This window comes from Macaca thibetana, chromosome 19 (genome assembly GCF_024542745.1).
Source record: "Macaca thibetana thibetana isolate TM-01 chromosome 19, ASM2454274v1, whole genome shotgun sequence".
Taxonomy (NCBI): Eukaryota; Metazoa; Chordata; class Mammalia; order Primates; family Cercopithecidae; genus Macaca; species Macaca thibetana.
This window is the reverse complement of record NC_065596.1, coordinates 8557665-8570317: the sequence shown is the minus strand read 5'-3', so window position 1 is coordinate 8570317 and position 12653 is coordinate 8557665. Positions and strand designations below refer to the sequence as shown.

The 12653-nt window shown below is 56.4% G+C and overlaps 3 protein-coding genes and 1 pseudogene across 6 annotated transcripts in view; all 4 read left to right on the top strand.

Moving 5' to 3' along the window:
- The window catches only part of AP1M1 (adaptor related protein complex 1 subunit mu 1), a 212477-nt gene that overhangs the window by 1481 nt on the left and 198343 nt on the right, over window positions 1–12653 (top strand). The window lies entirely within an intron of this gene.
- FAM32A (family with sequence similarity 32 member A) overlaps window positions 1–12653 on the top strand; it is a 182885-nt gene that overhangs the window by 11309 nt on the left and 158923 nt on the right. The window contains exon 1 of one of the 4 annotated variants that reach the window (XM_050769870.1): window positions 2557–2560. The exons of 1 other annotated variant lie outside the window; for it this stretch is intronic. The gene's annotated coding sequence lies outside the window, so the exon portion shown is untranslated. Of the gene's footprint in view, window positions 1–2556; window positions 2561–5333; window positions 5338–10730; window positions 10735–12653 lie in introns of those variants that run through there. 2 more of the 4 variants (XM_050769869.1, XM_050769865.1) reach the window with 2 other exon arrangements.
- RAB8A (RAB8A, member RAS oncogene family) overlaps window positions 1–12653 on the top strand; it is a 405903-nt gene that overhangs the window by 297572 nt on the left and 95678 nt on the right. The gene's annotated exons all lie outside the window — the stretch shown is intronic.
- Window positions 6967–10589, top strand: LOC126942384 (uncharacterized; annotated as a pseudogene).

Below are 12653 nucleotides of genomic sequence, written 5' to 3'. Positions count from 1 at the left end.
CAAAACCCTGTCGCTACAAAAAAAAATACAAAACAAATTTATCCAGACCTAGTGGCGCGCGCCTGTATAGTTCCAGCTAGGGGGCTGAGGTTGGGGGATGGCCTGAGCCTGGGAAGTCAGGGCTGCAGTGAGCCGAGATGGCACCACTGCACTCCAGCCTGGGCGCCTGGGCGACACAGCCAGACCCTGCCTCAAAAAAAAAAAAAAAAAAAAAAGATTTAAAAAATGGGTCTGTTTATTTAAAAAGAAAAGCAAAATAATGCCCAACAGCACATTTACTCTCTTAAAAGTAATTTCAGGCTGGGTGCGCTGGCTCACGCCTGTAATCCCAACACTTTGGGAGGCCGAGGGGTGGGTGGGGTGGATCACCTGAGGTCAGGAGTTTGAGACCAGCCTGGCCAACATGGCAAAACCCCGTCTCTACTAAAAATACAAAAATTAGCCAGGCATGGTGGCGCAAGCCTATAATCCCAGCTACTTTGGACGCTGAACCAAGAGATCACTTGAACCCAGGAGGTGGAGGTTGCAGTGAGCCGAGATTGCGCCATGGCACTCCACCTGGGCAACAGAGTGAGACTCTGTCTCAAAAAAAAAAAAAAAAAAAAAAAAAAAAAAAACATTCATATGGGCTGAATTTTTAAGGTCAGATGATCACAATTTTGATATTTTGTCTGTATTTTATACCTAGGTGACTTAGAGCCTGATTTTTAACGTGGCTTTGTCTTGACTACAGATACGTGGAACTGTAGCCAAATATATTGTTCTGTTTTAAAAAAAAAAAAAAAAAAAAAAAAACCTGATTCAGTTACTAGGACTGAAGAAAATTGGGCAAAGGAGGGCCCAGGAGCCTAGGTCCCTACAGCTGCCATCCTTGGCAGCTGCATTTCATGGTTAGAAAAACTCAGGAAACAGTACAGCTCATGCCTGTAATCCCAGCACTTTGGGAGGCCGAGGCGGGTGGATCACCTGAGGTCTGGAGTTCGAGACCAGCCTGGCCAACATGGGGAAACCCTGTCTCTACTAAAAATGCAAAAATTAGCTGGGCATGGTGATGCATGCCTGTAATCCCAGCTACTCGGGAGGCTGAGGCAGGAGAATCGTTTGAACCCAGGAGGCGGAGGTTGCAGTGAGCCGAGATCATGCTACTGCACTCCAGCCTGGGCGACAGAGCAAGACTCCATCAAAAAAAAAAAAAAGAAGAAGAAAAGAAAAACTCAGGAAAGGAGGTCTCACACACTGCAGGGAGGCTCCAAGCTCCAAAGTCGGGGGTGGTGGGGGGACCAGGGCTGCCAGTACCAATGCCTTCACCCCTTTGAAGGCCTCCCTCTCAGAAGCAAGGATCCCCTCCTTGGCCTCAAGTCCCCACCCTCATTGGTTAAAACACAGTCACTTCTCCGTCGCTATGACCTGCCTGTTTTTGACTGAAATGGTCATACAGAAGGAAGTCAGTCTGAAATATTGGTGAGTCAAAACGATTAAAGAGGCCGAGCACAGTGGCTCACGCTTGTAATCCCAGCATTTTGGGAGGCTAAGGTGGGTGGATCACTTAAACCCAGAGCTCTCTGCAGGAAGCCCCGGACACCCTGGGGCAGGCAGGGGGAGAGGGCAGCACAACCCAGGCTCCACTCGACCTCTCTCAGCTTCCACCTCCCACAGGCCACAGGGGAGCCTGGGACAGGAGCAGAGGGCTGGGGTTCCGGTGACATCTGGAACATTCACGATAGTCCGTGCAACGCATTCCTGGGAGGGTCCATGGTCACCTCTGTCCCAGGGTGGCTTGACTCCAGCAGCCCTTCATTCCTTCTGTCCGTCCTTCCTTCGGCCTGCACCTCCTCTCAGCATGTGGCACTCCCACGTCCTAAGCCTGTGTCACTTTCTTTCCATGGATTCTTTGACCGTCTTCCTTTTCTCACTGACTTGGCATCTAGGAGGTTCTTGGTGGAGGAAGGTAACTGGTAAGAAATTACATACTGAGGCGAGGCATGGTGGCGCACCCCTGTAATCCCAGCACTTTGGGAGACCAAGGCGGGTGGATCGCTTGAGTCCAGAAGTGCAAGACCAGCAACATAGTGAGGAAAAAAAAAGGAAGGAAGGAAAGAAGGAGGGAAGGAAGGAAAGAAGGGAGGAAGGAAGGAAGGAAGAAAGGAAGGAAGGAAGGAAGGAAGGAAGGAAGGAAGGAAGGAAGGAAGGAAGGAAGGAAGGAAGGAAGGAAGGAAGGAAGGAAGGAAGGAAGGAAGGAAGGAAGGAAGGATTGACTAAGAAACTAGCAGTCTTCTGGCTGTCTGGATGTAGGGTCCAGCCCTACCGGGCTTAGCGGGTGTTCTCCCCATGTGCGGAGACAAGAGATCATAAGAAATAAAGACACAAGACAAAGAGATAAAGAGAAAACAGCTGGGCCCGGGGAACCACTACCACCAAGATGCGGAGACCAGTAGTGGCCCCGAATGGCTGGGCACACTCATGTTTATTGCATACAAGACAAAGAGGGGCAGGGTAAAGAGGGTAAATCTGCTAAGTGATTGACAAGGTGAAGCGAGTCACGTGATCACAGGACAGGGGGCTCTTCCCTCTTAGGTAGCCGAAGCAGAGACAGAAGGCAGCATACATTTTCTTCTATGCACTTGTAGGAAAGATCAAAGACTTTAAGACTTTCACTATTCCTTCTACCGCTGTCTACTACAAACTTCAAAGAGGAACCAGGAGTACGGGAGGAACATGAAAGTGGACAAGGAGCGTGACCGCTGAAGCACAGCACCACGGGGAGGGGTTTAGGCCTCCGGATGACTGCGGGCGGGCCTGGATAATATCCAGCCTCCCACAAGAAGCTGGTGGAGCAGAGTGTTCCCTGACTCCTCTAAGGAAAGGAGACTCCCTTTCGTGGTCTGCTAAGTAACGGGTGTCTTCCCGGACACTGGCATTACCACTTGACCAAGGAGCCCTCAAATGGCCCTTATGCGGGCATGACAGACGGCTCACCTCTTGCCTTCTAGGTCACTTCTCACAATGTCCCTTCAGCACCTGACCCTCTACCCACCGGTTATTCCTAGGTTATATTTTTAATGCAACAAAGAGTAATATTAAAAGCTAATGATTAATAATCTTTATAATAACGATTGATAATGGTCCATGATCATCTCTATATCTAATTTGTATTTTGACTATTCTATTTTCTTTATTATGCTGAAACAGTTTGTGCCTTCAGTCTCTTGCCTCGGCACCTAGGTAATCCTTCGTCCACATCTGGGGACAGTCTTCATGTGTTCCTCAGCTCAGCCTCGAGGGTCCTGGGCTGGTCACCTCACCACCTCCGCACTGTGTCTCTAGATCCAGACTCCACAGGCAGGGCTTGGGAGGCCTGGCACAAAAGGTGCCTGGTGTGACAAACATCCCTCTGTTCCCTGGACTGCAGCTCAGCAAAAGGTCCAGGTGGTGCTTTGCCTATTCACTGTCCCCTTTGAGATGAGCCCAGAGGGCCTTGTAGGGGGCGAGTGTGAAGCTGGGCGCCTGGAGCCTGAGGCCAACTGTCCCTCCCTGTCTCCTGGAGGAGGGGCCCCATCCCAAAAAGACCCCCAGGGGCCTGGCCTGTGGCTGCAGATGTGGGGAGGGGAGAGTCTGTGGGCTGAGTGAGAGCCATAGGTAGGGGACATTGAGCACCACGGCTGAGGGGCCTAGTCAGTGGGAACCTGGACATTGTGCCTTAGTCAGTGGAGGCCTGGTCAGTGGGACCTGGACATTGTGGCCTGGTCAGCGGGGGTCTGGTCAGTGGGACCTGGACACTGTGGCCTGGTCATTGGGGGCCTGGTCAGTGGGACCTAAACACTGTGTCCTAGTCAGTGGGGGACCCGGTCAATGGAGGCCTTGTGAACGGGGACACATTGGGGACATAGTCAGAAAACACCTAGTGAATGGGGATGTTGTCAGTGGGGGTCTGCTCAGTGAGAATCTGGTCTGTGGGAGGCCTGGTCAGCTGTGGCCTGGTCAGAGGGGACTGGTCACGGGTCCTCGAGTTCAGGACCTAGTCACTTGGCACCAGTGGGGACCTGGTCAGTGGGATCCTGGTCAGCGGGAGCTGGGTCAGTGGGAGCTGATTATTGGGGCTCTGGTCTGTGGGGACCTAGTCAGGGGAAACCTGGTCACTGGGGCCTGTTCAATAGAAACATGGTCGGTGGAAGCCTAGCAGTGGGGGCCTGGTCAATGGGCTCTTGGCTAGTGGGGCCTAGTCAGTAAAGGTCTGTTCAGTAAGGACTTGGTCAGTTGGAATTTTGTCAGTTGGGGCCCAGTCAGTGGGGACCTGGGCAGCCAGGGCCTGGTCAGTGGGACTTGGTCTGCAGGGACTTGGTCACTGGAGTCCTGGGTAGTGGGGTCTAGTCAGTAAAGGTCTGGTCATTAAGGACCTGGTCAGTTGAAACCTTGTCACTTTGGGCCCAGTCAGTGGGACCTGATCTGAGAGGGTCTTGTCAGTTGGACCCAGTCAGAGGGAGTCTCATCAGTGGGGCCTGGCTAGTGAGGCCTGGTCAGTGGAGGTTTGGTCAGTGGGGTCCTGGTAAGTTGGGGCTTCATCAGTGGGGACCTGGTCAGTGGGGACTTGTCAATGGGACCTGGTCGGGGGCCCTTGTTAGAAGGAGCCTGGTCAGTGGGGCCTAGGTAGTGAAACCTGGCCACTGGGGGCCTGGAGACCTGGGGCCTGGCCAGTGGGACCTGGTTAATGGGATCTTGGTCACTGAGGTCCTGGTTTGTGGGGTCTAGTCAGTAAGGGTCTATTCAGAGAGACCTGGTCAGTAGGGGCCTGGTCATTGAGGCCCTGGAGAGTGGGGCCTATTCAGTAAAGGCCTGGGTCACTGGGGTCCTGGTTAGTGAGACCTATTCATTAAAAGTCTGGGTCATTGGGGTCCTAGGTAGTGGGGCCTGGTCAGTAAAGGTCTGGTCACTGAGGACCTGGCCAGTCAGAACCTTGTCAGTTAAGGACCTGGCCAGTCAGAATCTTGTCAGTTAAGGACCTGGCCAGTCAGAACCTTGTCAGTTAGGACCCAGTCAGTGGGCACCTCATCAGTGGGGGCCTCATCAATTGGGCCCAGTCAGTGGGGGGCCTGGACAGTGGAGACCTCATCAGCGGGTCCTGGATAGTGAGGCCTGGCCGCTGGAAGTCTGGTCAGTGGGGGCCTGGTCACTGGGATCCTGGTTAGTGGGGTCCGGTCATTAAAGGTCTGTTCAGTAAGGACCTGGTCAGTCGGAACCTCGTCAGCTGGGGCCTGGTCAGTGGGGGACTGCTGAGTGGGGGCCTTGTCAGTTGAGCCTGATCAGTGGAGGTCTGGTCAGTGGTGTCCTAGTAAGCTGGGGCCTTGTCAGCTGGGGGCTAGTCAGTGGGGACCTGGTCAAGATGTGCTTGTCAGTGGAAGCCTGGTCAGTGGGGCCTACTTTGTGAAACCTGGCCACTGGGGTCCTGGAGAGATGGGGCCTGTCAGTGGGGAACTGGTCAGTGGGAGGTCTGGTCACTGGATTCCTGGGTAGCGGGGCCTGGTCAGTAAAGGTCTACTCATTGAGGACCTGGTCAGTCAGAACCTTGTCAGTTAAGGACCTAGTCAGTTGGAACCTTGTCAGTTGGGCCCAGTCAGTGGGGGCCTGGTCAGTAGGGACATGGTCTGTAGGGACATGGTTAGTAGGGACCAGGTCAGTGGAGGCCTGGTCTGTGGGGGCCTTGTCAGTTGGGTCCGGTCAAAGGGGGCCTGGTCACTAGGGACATGGTTAGTGGGGACCTGGTCTGTGGGGGCCTTGTGAGTTGGACCTAGTCAGTGGGATTCCTGGGTAGTGGGGCTTAATAAAGTTCTGATCATTAAGGACCTGGCCAGTCAGAACCTTGTCAGTTAAGGACCTGGCCAGTCAGAACCTTGTCAGTTAAGGACCTGGCCAGTCAGAACCTTGTCAGTTAAGGACCTGGCCAGTCAGAACCTTGTCAGTTAAGGACCTGGCCAGTCAGAATCTTGTCAGTTAAGGACCTGGCCAGTCAGAACCTTGTCAGTTAAGGACCTGGTCAGTTGGGCCCAGTCAGTGAGAGTTTGGTCAGTGGAGGCCTAGGCCATCAGTGGGTCCTGGATAGTGAGGCCTGGTCACTGGGGTCCTGGGTAGTGGGGTCTGGTCTGTGAAAGTCTCATTGATGAGGCCTAGTCAGTGGGGTCCAGACAGTGAAGGCCTCATCGGGGGACTTAGTCAGCGAGTCAGTGAGGGCTTGGTGAGTGGGGGCCTAGTCAGTGGGGCCTTGTACCTGGTGAGTGTGAACCTGGTCTTCAGGGGCCTGGTCAGCAGGTGATTGATCAGTAGGAACCTGGTCAGTGCAACCCTGGCCAGTGGCTGCCTGATCATTGGACCTAATCCATGGGGGCTTGGCAGAGGTGGGGGAGGGATGGGGGGCGGCTGTCAGTGGGGTCTGGGCAATGATATCCTGGTCAGCAGGCTCCTAGTCAGGAGGAGCCCAATCAGTAAGGCCTGGTCACCGGGGGCCTGGTCAATGAAAACTTAGTTAGCAGTGTTGGTCAGTGTGGCCTGGATACTGGGGATTGGTCAGTGGGAGACCGGGCCGGTGGAGACCTGGTCATCGGGGCCCATTCAGTGAAGGCCAGGTCGTGGAAGGCCCAGTGGATGGGGCCCTGGTCAGGAGGGGCCTGGTCAGTTAGACCCGGTCATCCCAGGACTGGTCCTCAGGGGCCACTCTGACTTCACCAGGCTCCCCTGATCGTGCCAGTCCCTGGACCGCAGCCAACTGTGTCCTTTGTGTCTCTCCCAGCACAGGCCCAGGACGTGGGGATGCCCGAAGCTGGGAGGAGGCTCAGACAGCAGGAAGGAGAGAAGGAAGGAAGGAACTTCCACAGCACCGACGCCTACGAAATTACAACACATGGTGCTGTTTCTACTCCATCGCCGTGTTCGCTCTTTGTTTCCTACGTAATTCTCTATTCGACTGGCCTCAGTTGAGCACAAAACCATCCTTGTACCACCACGAATAGCTGGCCATGGCTCTTTGATAGGCATTTTTATTCTGCCGTAGAAATTATCCTTGAATCGGAAAAAAAATCCCCAACCCAGCGTCCAGTCACTCAACACTCTCATCTTTGTGAAGAGCTGGTTCCGAATTCTGGGTCGCTTTTTGGAAAAAATATCTGTTGTGGTAAAATGTGCTGCATCTGTGGTCTCAAGTCTCTACTGGAATTGGATAGAGATGGTGAATTTCAGTCAGAGCGCTCTCCTAAAAGCCATCAGCCCTGCACCTCCATCTTCCCTCCTCCCATGAGTCGCCTGCTCCCTGTGACACTGGTAAGAGCTCCTCTGTGAACGTGGAGGATGTCTGGGAAGTTGGCCCCGTGCCCCTGGGACTGGCACTAACAGGTGCAAGATGGGGTCCAGGTCCTGCCTGGGCCAATCCAGAAGAGCTTACCAGTGGCATCACAGGCACCTCAGGGAAGGGGATGGCTTGGTTCAGGACCACCCAGAGGCCCACTGGGCCCACTCCAAGGCCTGGCTGAGGTCACAGAAGGGCTGGCCACCTGCTGATGCTCCTTCTTGAAGCCCCTCACCTCCTGGCCATGGGCTCCATGCCCTGTGGCTGAGCAGCAGCGCTGTGGTCCACCTTTTTGGGGAAGCGTCTCCAGCCATCCATCTTGCGCTCCACCTCCTGCAGGTCGAGGGCAGTGGTGGGGGTAGTGCTCAGGGTCAGGAAGGAACTGACACCCACCACGCCACCCTTCTCAGCCTTCCTCTTGCCCTGTTTCCAGGCCTCCTCGCAGTGCTGCTGGGGCACGTCAGGAAGTGCTGGAGGACATGGCACTGCGCCAGCACCAGGCGGCCGGCCGTGTGGCTCATCCCGCAGATCAGGCTCTTCCTGTGCATGGAGATGGAGTCCTCCTGGAGGCAGCCCATAGCCCGATTCTCAGGCAGGTGGAGCATGGAGATGACTGGGAATTTCACTAGACATGCATCCAGCCAGTCCAAGGACTTGTCGAGCCATGCACCAGCTTGGAGGAGAGGTAGCTCTTTATGCCCTTGAACTTGTTCTACTGAGTGGTGTCGCCAATGGTGCACGGGCAGGGGTAGGGCTACTCCTGCCACTTGGGGCCATGGAGCCACAGCAGCCACAGCACCATGCACACAGCATGTCCCTGTCCTTCACAGAGCCCAATGCCTCGCCAAGCACAAAGGCCTCCCTTCCCGACTTGAAAAGGCAGAGTAGTGGTTGAGGTTGTGGCTCACAGTGACCGAGCTCCTGCCCACGTGGGGACACAGGCAGCTGTCGAGTTCCAGGAATGCACCTCTGCCCAATGCACCTGGCTCGTCCACCATCATGGAGCTGCCATCCCACTTGTCGTTCCCGTCATCATCACTGCCCTGGCTGGCCTAGTTGCCACCGAGGAGCTGCTGAGGCCACGGCTGCAGGGCACCCCTACCGCCTGGAAAGCCTGCATCGGCTGCTGGAAGGCACTCTGTGGTGGCATCTGTTGCAGCTGCAGTAGCAGCTGGAAAGCGCTAAGAGGCAACTTCAAGGAGGCGGGCAGTGCACCTGGCAGGGCCTCAAAGCCTCTGAGTGGTACGATGGCCATGGCACAGTGGGTCAAGGCACAGGGGCAGCCATGGTGCGCTGGGCCAGTCCAGGGGTGCAGACCACTTGCACCGCAGATATAAGGCCAGGGTTGCTGCGGCCATGAGCCCCTGCGAGTCAGCCCTTGATGTCCTGCTCGCTATACGGGCTCAGTACTTCATGTTCTCATAGATCACTCTCAAATTCTCCGCCATCAAGTGGTACAGCAACTGAATCCACAGTGCCATGGGTCCCCTGCGTGGTCATCCTGGCCACTGTGGAGGCACGTGACACCTCTAGCTCCCCTCCCCTCCCAGGGCTCAGGTTGAGGCCAGGCCCCTCTGGTCCTGGGAACTGTGCCTTGAGGGCGGGGCTCTGTCCTGCAGGTTGAGTCAGAGGCCGCAAGGCACGCTACTGACGGCTGGGGCTGCAGGGGTGCCACACTCACCCCTCTGGGGAAGTCTTAGAGTGAACAGCGTTCTTATTGAAGATGACTTCCCAAGGCCCAAGAGCCATCTAGGGCTGTGGAGCAGCTAGCCGGGTGCTGCCTTAACTCCTTCCACACCGGGCTGGTCACTGCCCGCCCAGAGGAGTCAGATGCAGGTGCCATTGTGTAGAGAAATGTCTCTGGACCTGCCTCTTGGTTATCACGGGGCACAGTAGTTTCTGGTGTCAGGGCCCTGATGAAGCTGTTGAGCCTATCCGGGGCAGATGTGGAAGTGACAGGAGCTCAGCATCCCTGTTCAAGGTCATACCACAGGAACCACAAGCCCCCAACGCCATCCGGCTCCATTGGAAGCTTTGGCATGGAATTCCACCAGAGGTACGGCCAGTTAACCCAAGGTCTGCCCTGAGCTGGGGACGGCATGGCCACACCCTGAGCCCTGGAGATTCCCAGAGAGCAACCTTCTGCCTTGGGCGCTGCAGAATCCCCCTTTACATGTCACTGGGCCTCGGCCTCGGGGACAGCCTGGCCAGGCCAGGGTAGGGGAGGATCAGGCTCCCATTCCAGAGGAGTCGCCTACATGGGCTGCTGGAGCTGGGCTGGTGGGCTGGGGAGGGTCAGCCCATCCCCGTTGTAGAGAGGTTCAATGCCAGGAAATACCCGAAGAGTTCGGGGTGCTGGGGTCCCTCCCTCAGGTTTGGCTGAAGAGAATGCAGACGAACCCAGCTTCTCCACCAAGCCCATCAGATGTCCTCGCAGGGCCGGGTTCTGCACATTTGGGTCTCTGGAGTCCTTGGGGTCCCTCTGTCCTCCACCCTAGCCTGACACTGAGGACACCCCTGCAGGTCGCAGATCCCAGAGCAAGGGGTGTGTGCAGCCGCCTGGGTATCCCCCATGGGACAGGTAACACAGGGTTCGGGCTGGCTTGGGGCTTCCTGCCTCACGTCCCCATCCCAGGGCTGGGCGGCCTGGGATGCAGCCCTGATTCGGAGCTCGGGTGGGAAGAAGCTCTCACTGTCACCTGGCCGTCTTGCCACCTCACACGGGGGCCTGTCTCCACAGTGGGTGAGACGGCCCCGGACATCCGCTCTCTGGAGTCGTCCACTCCATGCCAGGACTGGACCATTCCCACGCCTGGCTGAACTCTTGGTTCTGGCCCTGGGCCAGGGCTCCTGCCCGTGTCCTCTCCCCAGATCCTCTGGGCCAGAAACACTGATTCTCCTGTTCACCTGGCATCCCTGAAGGGGCACTCTGGAGTGAGGGGACCCTGATCCTCCTGGCATCTGTTGATGCTCACAGGCAGGGCAGGGAGCTGGCACAGACCGGAGACAGTGTAAAAGGTGCAGGGGGCACCCCCGCCTGTCTTGAGCAGCATGTCCAGTACATATGCACTCAGCACATCCCCTTAAAACTGGCAGGTCTGTCTGTGGGAGTTTCTCTGTAGAGGAGGAAGAGGTCTGGGAGGAAGGTCCAGGTAGTGGGGTTGCAGGGACCCAGGCCCCCTCCACTATCGACTGCCCCAGAGGGTGACTCAGACAGAGACCTGATGCTGGAGCCTCCCTAGGGGTGGCAGGTCCCAGTGTCTCCTCATAGTTCCCTCATGCAGACCCGAAAGTGCATGAGAACTGCATTGTCCTCCAGGGCCCAGGCCTGGGAGAACGGCTCCTGAACCAATCCTTATAGGCCAGACTGGGACAGGTTCATGAGGCACTCTAGGGACAGGGGGGCAGCATGGAAGGGGTCAGTGCCCACACCCAGTTTCCCCCACGGCTACCTCCCACTGGGAGGTGCTGAGTCCTTTTGCAGCCACCCCTGGCTTCCAGCTGTCCACAGGAGGCCATGGCCGGGGGGAGGCCTGGGTGGGGAGGTGCCCACCACACTCCTGCCTTTGATCTGGGTCTTGTCAAGGTGGGCTCCATGTCTGGGAGGACTCAGTGTCCTGCTCAGCACAACAGGCCCAGCCTGGCCCTCCAGACTGAAGCAGAGGGTCGTGGGAACAGTGTGAGGGTGCTGTCCTTGGGCCAGTCCGGGTCTGTCCCGGGGAGCGGGACTGGAGATCTTCCTGGCATGTTCCTGGAACGGAGTCACCGTGAGGATGAACAGGATGACCGTCTGCCCGGTCAGCACAGAACGGGCACCCAGTGAGCACTCGAGGATGACCCTCCTCGGGCAGCTGCCACCCACCCAGTAGCGACTGTCCCCGAGTCAGCAGGGAGGGAAGAGAGCATGTCACGCTCTCCTAAGTCTGATCAAGCAGCTGCGCAGAGATGTGCCCTCTCACCTAGAAAGCGTCCTGTGGGCAGAACCACTCACACTGTGTCTCCAACTGCTCTACGACACAGAGTCGGGCGGGTACCTGGGCACTGGGTAATGGTGCATTGTGGGCTCATGGCACCCATCACCATGGGGCCCCGCACGGGTCAGCAGGGCCCAGAGACGGCATCCTCTGCCCCCTGAACTGTCGACATGTGTGCGTGCAATGCGTCTGTGCACTTGAGTGCAGGTGGATATGGGCGGGCACGTGTGTGCGTGTGTCTCTCCTCCGGCCGGCCCTGGCTTCCCCAATCACGTGTGCCCCCATGTCCTCATCTCTGTCACCCCAGGGCCTGTGGTCAGCATCAGAGCATCCGCGGGTGCACCCCAGCCTCTGCCTTCAGGCAGGGTGGTCCTGGGGATGCAGGCAGGGCAGGGCAGTGGGTGAAACCTCCTCCCTTGCGGGGAACTCAGTATGTACAGTGCTAAATCTGCATAGCAGGGCCATATTCAATGCACTTCTCCTCCTCCCAGTAGCTCTCTGGGGTGCAGTTGATTTCATCTTCCCTGCAAATGGAAGAAAGGAGGCTTCTAGGACAAGCCCCCTGCCTGAGGTCACCCAGCAGCCAACTGACCTGGTCCTGACTGACTAGGTCCCCACTAACCAGGCCCCCACTGCCAGGCCCCCACTCACCAGGTCCCCACTCACCAGGTCCTGTTGACTAAGCCAGATCGTGTTCTGCTGACCAAGCCCTGTAGACTGGGTCCCACTGATCAGGCCCCGCAGTGACCAAGCCACCACTGACCTGGTCCCCCGTGACCATCGACCCACAGACCAGGGCTCATCTTAAGTTAACCCATCTAAGAAAATGGGTTTGGCCCCAGACCAAACCCATTTTCTTAAGTTCCATGGAGCTCACTAGGGTATAAAGCCAAGTGGGGATAGGCTAAGCTTCAGAATCTGGACGTTTGCAACATTTCCAGGTATTTCCACATTCTTCACAGTGATTTTACCAATGTGTCTCCCACCACTGAGGGTTTCTACCTACCTCCAAAACTGTTGGTGTTGCCAGACTTTTTTCACTTACCTTGGGTGTTGGGTTTGAAATCCCTCCCTGTGGCTTCTTGTTCCTCATGACTGGTGACGTTGGGTGCCCTTGTATTTTAATTCTGTGCCACCTGGGTCCCCCCCAACTCCCACCCCCCCCACCACTTGCTCACTCTGCTTCGTAAGGAGATATTGTTGCCCGGTCAACTCCGAGTGATCACAGGTTCAGGGGTGTCCCCAAAATGAGATGCTTAGTGTTTGATGAATGAATGATGACACTGAGGCCAGGAGTGAGAGGAGGCAGACAGGGTCCATGTGGACAGAAAGGGTTTATTCCAAGTCCA